The sequence below is a fragment of the Suricata suricatta genome, chromosome 10, assembly GCF_006229205.1.
Source record: "Suricata suricatta isolate VVHF042 chromosome 10, meerkat_22Aug2017_6uvM2_HiC, whole genome shotgun sequence".
In the NCBI taxonomy this organism is placed as follows: domain Eukaryota; kingdom Metazoa; phylum Chordata; class Mammalia; order Carnivora; family Herpestidae; genus Suricata; species Suricata suricatta.
The window spans coordinates 44,299,089-44,307,074 of record NC_043709.1 but is presented as its reverse complement, the minus strand read 5'-3'; the positions used below and the strand labels follow the sequence as shown (position 1 = coordinate 44,307,074).

At 37.3% G+C, this 7,986-nt stretch overlaps 1 pseudogene; it reads left to right on the top strand.

The window, feature by feature from the left end:
• The first annotated feature begins 793 nt into the window (after positions 1 to 793).
• On the top strand, positions 794 to 1,203 carry LOC115305609 (annotated as a pseudogene).
• The last annotated feature ends 6,783 nt before the right edge of the window (positions 1,204 to 7,986 follow it).

The following is a 7,986-nucleotide window of genomic DNA, read 5'->3' as shown; positions in this document are numbered from 1 at the left end:
TAAGCTAGCCAACAAAAGATATTTTCCACCCAATTAAAAGACTTTTCACTATCTACTCTCTGTATGATATTGATATTTTTGTGTCTTTACTTTCTCTTAGATTTACTATTTCAGTAAGAACCTAGACCAGGGTGAGCAATCTTTTTCTGTAAAGGGTCAGAAAGTATTTCAGGCAAAAGCCATACAGTCTGTCGTCATTGCTCACTCTGTCATTGTAACTGTGAAAGCCCTAATCAATATATAAACAAATGAGCAAGATGTCTCCCAATAAAGCTTTATTTACAAACCAGGTGATAGGACAGATTTAACCATTGGTTTGATGATCCTTATCTAAACTAAAAGGTTGATGAGGGCAAGAAACTCTCTTCCTAGCACCAAGGACACACTGGGTATTCAAGTCTATTAACTAAATGAAAAAATAGATTTCAAAGGATCAGGAAACTATTCTGGAACAGTCATAATAGCAAATATATAGTGTTTCACACCTATTGGTGTGGTACAAAGTAACTTGCCAGTAGAGAAGCATTTATTGACTAACTGAAACTCAACCTTATTTCATACCCAGCATCAATCTCTATCTTTTATTTTATATTATTTTATTTTATTTTTATATATAATTTATTGTCAAGTTGGTTTCCATATAACACCCAGTGCTCTTCCCCACAAGTACTCTCCTCCATAGCCATCACCCCCCCCCACTAGATTATCTTTTGAGAATTTATTCTTGGTTCAAAACATCATTAAAAGATACATTAAAACTAGGCTCTAGCTCTTTCCGCCATCTTGGAACCTGTGGAGGCCTGCTGGGAACAGGACTCCTGAAACAACAAGTATGTCTGGAAGGCTGTGGTCCAGAGCCATTTTTGCTGGCTATAAGCAGGGTCTTCAAAACCAGAGGGAGCACACAGCTCTTCTTAAAATTGAAGGTGTTTATGCCCGAGATGAAACTGAGTTCTATCTAGGCAAGAGATGGGCTCATGTGTACAAAGCAAAAAACAACACAGTGACTCCTGGTGGCAAACCGAATAAAACCAGAGTAATCTGGGGAAAAGTAACTCATGCTCATGGAAACAGCGGCATGGTTCGTGCCAAATTCCAAAGCAACCTTCCTGCTAAAGCCATTGGCCACAGAATCCATGTGATGCTGTACCATTCAAGGATTTAAACTAACTGAAAAGTAAATAAATAAAGGTGTAGATTTGTCCTCTTGTATTTTTGTTAAAAAAAAAAAAAAAACTAGGCTATAGCCCAGTATATATTTGCTCCTTTAAGAAGTGCTCCAAGTAGAGGAGTGTCTGGGTGGCTCAGTTGGTTGAACACCTGACTTTGGCTCAGGGCATGATCTCACGGTTTGTGAGTTTGAGCCCACGTCAGGCTCTGTGTTGTACTGGCAACTCAAAGCCTGGAGCCTGCTTCAGATTCTGTGTCTCCCTCTCTCTCTCTGCCCCTCCCCTGTTTGTTCATGCTCCCTCTCTCTCTCTTAAAAATAAATAAACATTAGAAATAAATTTTTAAGTGCTCCAAGTAGAGACAGCCATATTGAAGAATTGTTGCTTTTGTGTGTGCTTCTACTCACATGTAGTTTTAATATGTCAGGTAGGCTGTCCTCTGGCTGATTCTTGGCAGTTCTCAGTGATTTTAGCTAAAACTTTGGCGGTTGATTTTTTTTTTTAATGAAGGCAGCCAGCATTTTCACAAAATTCAACCCATTGTCCCTCGAGAAATTACTGAGTGTTTAGAACGTGTTTTCAGACCAACTTTTCCCAGAAAGGATTCATATCTTCCTTTCTTTCTCAGAAATTTTCCTTTTTTTTTCAGTCAACTGTCACAGCTAATAGCTTACTGACTATAAAAGGAGCTTTTAACTCTCAGTACAAAATAAGCAAAATGGCATTGGCATTGCAAATAAGCCTCATGAAATGATAAGCTTAATGTTTTTTAAGGGCATTTGCACGATATCCCCTATCAGAAGATGCCCAGATGGCAAAATAAAGGAACTAAGAATTATAATCACAAAATAAATTTTTTTCCCCTCTGGCTAAATAGACAAATTCAGCTTTAAAGGTTTATGACCAAAATGTGTCATAAGTAAAGACCTACATAATTTCTTTTCTTTTTAGCTTTGGTTTTAAAAAAGCTTTGTTTTTTAAAAATGTTTTTTCCACCTATACTGAGGTATGATTGACATACAAAAAAGTGTATATGTTTCAGGTATACAACATGCTAATTTCACATACATATACATTGTCAGGTAATTAACATATGCTTCATCTCACATAGTCATTCCTTCTGTGTGTGTGTGGTAAGGACATTTAAAACCCATTCTCTTAGCAAAATTCAAGTATATGATACATTATTAACTACAGCCACCATGCTGTAGGTTAGCTCTCCAGGACTTACTCTTCCTATAACTGGAAGTGTGTAGCCTTGATTAACATCTCCCTGTTTTCCCTACTCCCAGCCCTTAGGAACCACCATTCTACTCTTTGTTTCTGTGACTTGGACATTTTTAGATTCCATAAGCAGAGAGGGCTATATAGTTTCTTAAACCTTCCCCCCACCAACCCAAACCAAACAAACAAAAAAAGTCAATATCCTACACTCAAACCCAAATATGCCTATTTTAGACCTGACATGACAGCTTTTAGAGCATGCAGGTGACGGGGCCATACTACTGGGTCAAGCTGAGGAATCTGTTGGTTTTATTGAGCTCTACAGGCAGTCCTAATGGCATTTCGAATTTGGGAGCCCCTGCTTTAGAAGAGTCTTTCCCAGAAAGGCTGCGGCATCTGGTCAACATTTTAATGATGACTCAAAAGGCCCCAGATTCCTTTTCTCAGCAGCGAGTAGATTTTCTTTTCATCCTTTGATCTTCACCAAAAATCAGGTGCCAGCCACAAAATCCTATTTACTTTTACTGCACCCCCAGCATCTGTCTTAACAACCACAGACCCTCTTTTCATTTTGTAGTTGTTCCAGATTTGAAAACAGAGGCTGATGTTCACACACAGAAGTGTACTTTTCAAAAACCCACAGAATAAAGTGACCGTTTGTCGTTCTGACTGAAGAAAAACCATGTGTCATTTTAAATATCTCCTGCCTTGATTACACACATTCGTATGTGAAAATATTTATGGAACCAAAGAATGGAATTCAACGCAACAACGTGAAATCCACTGCTCTTTTCAGACAGATGAGCACTAATCATTAAAATGAAGCAGAACATCAACAAATATTTGCTGGGCTTGTCCGTATATGCCAGGCAGTGAAAAGACAAAAATTTTATTTAAAAAAATAAATAACATTTTAGTAATTTCAGTGCCATGATTAATGAATTTGGTCATTAAATTTCCCAGCAAGTATTTAAATTCCCCCAAAGAAATAATAATTCAGCAAAGCAAATTATTAAAATATGGTCATGGTTGGTTTTTCTTTGCTGTATTGCTGGGATTTTAAATATTTTTTTTTATTTCAGCAGATTCAGCAAAACTATTGACCTGGATTTTATGTTATATGTAGCTGATTTTGTGGACTTTTGTTTGCTAGTTCATTCCCTGAAAAATGTAGTTAGGGACACCTAGGTGGCTCAGTCGGTTAAGCGTCTGGCTTCAGCAAGTCATGATCTCACAGTTCGTGGGTTCGAGCCCCGTGTCAGCCTCTGTGCTGACAGCTGGCTCAGAGCCTGGAGCCTGCCTTTGGATTTGGTGTCTCCCTCTCTCTCTCTGACCCTCCCCTGCTTACACTTTTAAAGAAAGAAATCTTCTACTAGAAGTGCATTTTACAAAATTTCATGATTACCTTTTATAAGCAGAGCCTGAGGGGAAGGATATCTATTTAGAGTAGCTCTTTTCTAACTACAAATGTGAAAAATAACTACCTAAACTGTAATCTCAGGGTAATAATTAAATAAACCCTGGATCTTCCAGGCAAAGGAATATCAAATCAATGACAAAGAAAAATGTTCTAAAGATAATGTTAAAATCAAAAGGAAAGAAAGACAGAAGAGAATATGTTTATATGCAACACAATTATAATTTTTAAAATGTATAATTAAAATACTAAAAGAATCCATAACAAAATATGAACAGTGGTTTTTTTTAAAGGACTGGAGTGATTTATACTTTCTTCTTTATACTTTTACATATATTTAAATCAAATAAAAATAAGTTAAAATATTACATTATTTTAAAAATAATTGAAAAACAAGACAGGAAAGTAACCCACAAGTCTAATGTGATTGCAAATACTTAAGATAAGAAAAATTTATTTATTTTTTAATTGTTTTTTTAATGTCTTTATTTTATTTTGAGAGTCAGAGCAGAGAGCGAGCGGGGGAGGGACAGAAAGAGAGGGAGACAGAATCTGAGCAGGCTCCAGGCTCTGAGCTGTCAGCACAGAGCCTGATGCGGGGCTCGAACCCACGGACTGTTAGATCATGACCTGAACCGAAATTGGACGCTTAAGCGACTGAGCCACCCAGGCACCCCCCAAAAATATTTTTTAAATAATTTACTTGAGGAGCGCCTGGGTAGCTTAGTCAGTTGAGTGTCCAACTTCAGTTCAGGTCATGATCTTGCGTATAGTGGGTTCGAGCCCTGCACTGGGCTCTATGCTGACAGCTTGGAGCCTGGAGGCTGGAGCCTGCTTCAGAATCTGTCTCCCTGTCTTTCTCTGCCCTTCCCCAGCTCGCACTTTCTCTCTCTCTTTTTCTCAAAAATAAACATTAAATTTTAATAATATATTTGAGTAAAATAATTACTAGACAAAACATTTTAAATAAACATCATATTCTTTAATCATCCTGCATTCAAAATGAGTCATTAAACCATGAAATTAGAACGTGTAATCCAATAATCCCATTTCACCAATAAGAAAGTTTCATGCTCAGAAAATTTAAATGACCATTAATTTACCCAGTAATATATAGTCAGTTCACTTTAGAATCAATACTCACCATCTAGCCATGCTCTATTTTATCATTCTGCCTCTCCAAAAATAATAAACAAAAGAATATAAAGAACTGAGAGTTAACATACAGTGTAACACCAGGTTTTTCAAATATGTGATTGTCCTGCTCACCCTCTCTCACCTATGAGTCCATCTCTAGAACCAGTAGTAGCAGTTCTGCTTCAAAACATTATTTTTTCAGATTTGCATATGGGCAAGATTTTTCTATATTTTAACCTTTTAAAATTATTTTATTAACCTTATCTCATTTCAGACATTTTTCCTCTTGATAACAAATCAGAAATCATCAGCAACCTTAGTTGAGGAAGAAAAAATAACACATATGGCTGAAAATGGAAATATCTATTCCTCACTTACTAGTAGCACCCTGAGAGCAGAGGGTAAGCCTTATCACTGTTGAATTTCCAGGCTGTTGAGATAAAAGATGCATTTGACATGGTGCTTGTTTCAAAGGGTTTGTGGTGGAGACAGATAAGCAAGCAACTAAGAGCAATACAGCATTGTAGTTACTATATAAAATGTCTTTATAAGCTTAAAAGAGGGACTAGTCATTTCTGCCTTAAGGAATATGAGATAAGACTGTCAAATTTTCACTTTTTGCAGATGACATGATATTCTACATGGAAAACCCAGCAGACTCCACCAGAAGCCTTCTAGAACTGATCCATGAATTCAGCAAATTCGCAGGGTACAAAATCAATGTACAGAAATTGTTGCATTTTTATACACCAATAATAAAGCAACAGAAAGAGAAATCAAGATATTGATCCCATTCACAATTGCACAAAAAACCATAAAATACCTAGGGACAAACCTAACCAAAGATGTAAAAGATCTGTATGTAGAAAACTATAGAAAACTTATGAAAGAAATTGAAGAAGACACAAAGAAATGGAAAAACATTCCATACTCATGGATCAGAAGAATAAACATTGTCAAAATGTCATTATTACCCAAAGCAATCTACACATTCATTGCAATCCCCATCAAAGTTGCACCAGCATTCTTCTCAAGGCTACAACAAACAATCCTAAAATTTGTATGGAACCACAAAAGACTCCGAATAGCCAAAGTAATACTGAAAAAGAAAACCAAAACGGGAGGCATCACAATCCCAGACGTTAGCCTCTACTACAAAACTGTCATCAGCAAGACAGTATGGTATGAGCACAAAAACAGACACATAGACCAATGGAATAGAATAGAGAACCCAGAACTGGACCCACAAATGTATGACCAATTAATCTTTGGCAAAGCAGGAAAGAGCATTCAATGGGAAAAAGACAGCCTCTTTAGCATGTGGTGCTGGGAGAACTGGACAGCCACATGCAGAAGAATGAAACTAGATCATTTTCTTACACCATACACAAAAATAAACTCAAAATGAATGAAGGACCTGAATGTGAGACAGGAAACTATCAAAACCTTAGAGGAGAAAGCAGGAAACAACTTCTTTGACCTCAACCGCAGCAATTTCTTACTTGACACATCCCCAAAGGCAAGGGAATCAAGAGTAAAAATAAACTATTGGGACCTCATTAAGATAAAGAGCTTCTGAACTGCAAAGGAAACAATCAAGAAAACTAATAGACAACCAACAGAACGGGAAAAGATGGTTGCAAATGACATATCAGATAAAGGGCTAGTATCCAAAATCTGTAAGGAACTCACCAAATTTCACACCCACAAGACAAATAACTCAGTGATGAAATGGGCAGAAGACATGAACAGACACTTCACCAAAGAGAACATTCAGATGGCCTACAGACACATGAGACGATGCTCAACATCACTCATCATCAGGGAAATACAAATCAAAACCACACTGAGATACCAGGTCATGCCAGTCAGAGTGGCTGAAATGAACAAATCAGGAGACTATAGATGCTGGCAAGGATTTGGAGAAACGGGCAACCTCCTACACTTTTGGTGGGAATGTAAATTGGTGCAGCCACTCTGGAAAACAATGAGAAGCTTCCTCAAAAAATTAGCAATAGAACTTTCCTATGGCCCAGCAATAGCACTGCTAGGGATTTACCCAAGGGATACAGGAGTGCTGATGCATAGGAGCACATGTACCCCAATGTTCATAGCAGCACTGTCAACAATAGCCAAATCATGGAAAGAGCCTAAATGTCCATCACCTGATAAGTGGATCAAGAAGATATGGTTTATATATACAATAGAGTACTACATGGCAATGAGAAAGAATGAAATCTGGCCATTTGTAGCAATGTGAATGGAACTCCAGGGTATTATGCTAAGCGAAATAAGTCAGGCAGAGAAGGACAGATACCATATGTTTTCACTTATAAGTGGAACAGGAGAAACTTAACAGAAGACCATGGGGGAAGGGAAGGAAAAAAATAGTTGGGGAAGAGGGAGTGAGGCACCCTGTGAGAGACTCTTGAGTACTGAGAACAAATTGAGGGCTGATAGGGGTGGGGGAGAGGGGTAGGGGGATAATGGGCATGGAGGAGGGCACTTGTTGGTATGAGCACTGGGTGTTATTATATGGAAACCAACCTGACAATAAACTATAAAAGAAAAAAAAACTGTCAGGAAAAGTAAAGTCAAAGCTTGAGCTGAAAATTCTTCAATAAAGTTTGTTACTAAAAAAAAAAAGTAATCAAGTCAGATGATTTACCATCCACACCACTGTTCTATGTATTAAGAAGACAGCAAGAGACATTTCACAGAAGATGGTTTCAATTATCTTACCTGATATCCACAATTCTATAAACATGGATGCCTATGAATTGAAAAAAATGTGTTCAGCCCTATATTAAGTATTAATTATGGTGGGTACAAAAATATATTGGACACATTACCATCCTGTGTAGGATATGCAATATTATTAAAGAGTCAATATATGTACACATAGGAATACAACAGTGTACTAGAGAAATACTGGCAGCTATAACAAATACAAAAACACCCCCAAAATTCTGGTGATTGAACACACTAAAAGTCTGTTTCATGTTCAAGTAAGTGTCCATTGTGCACAGTCCTGGTGTA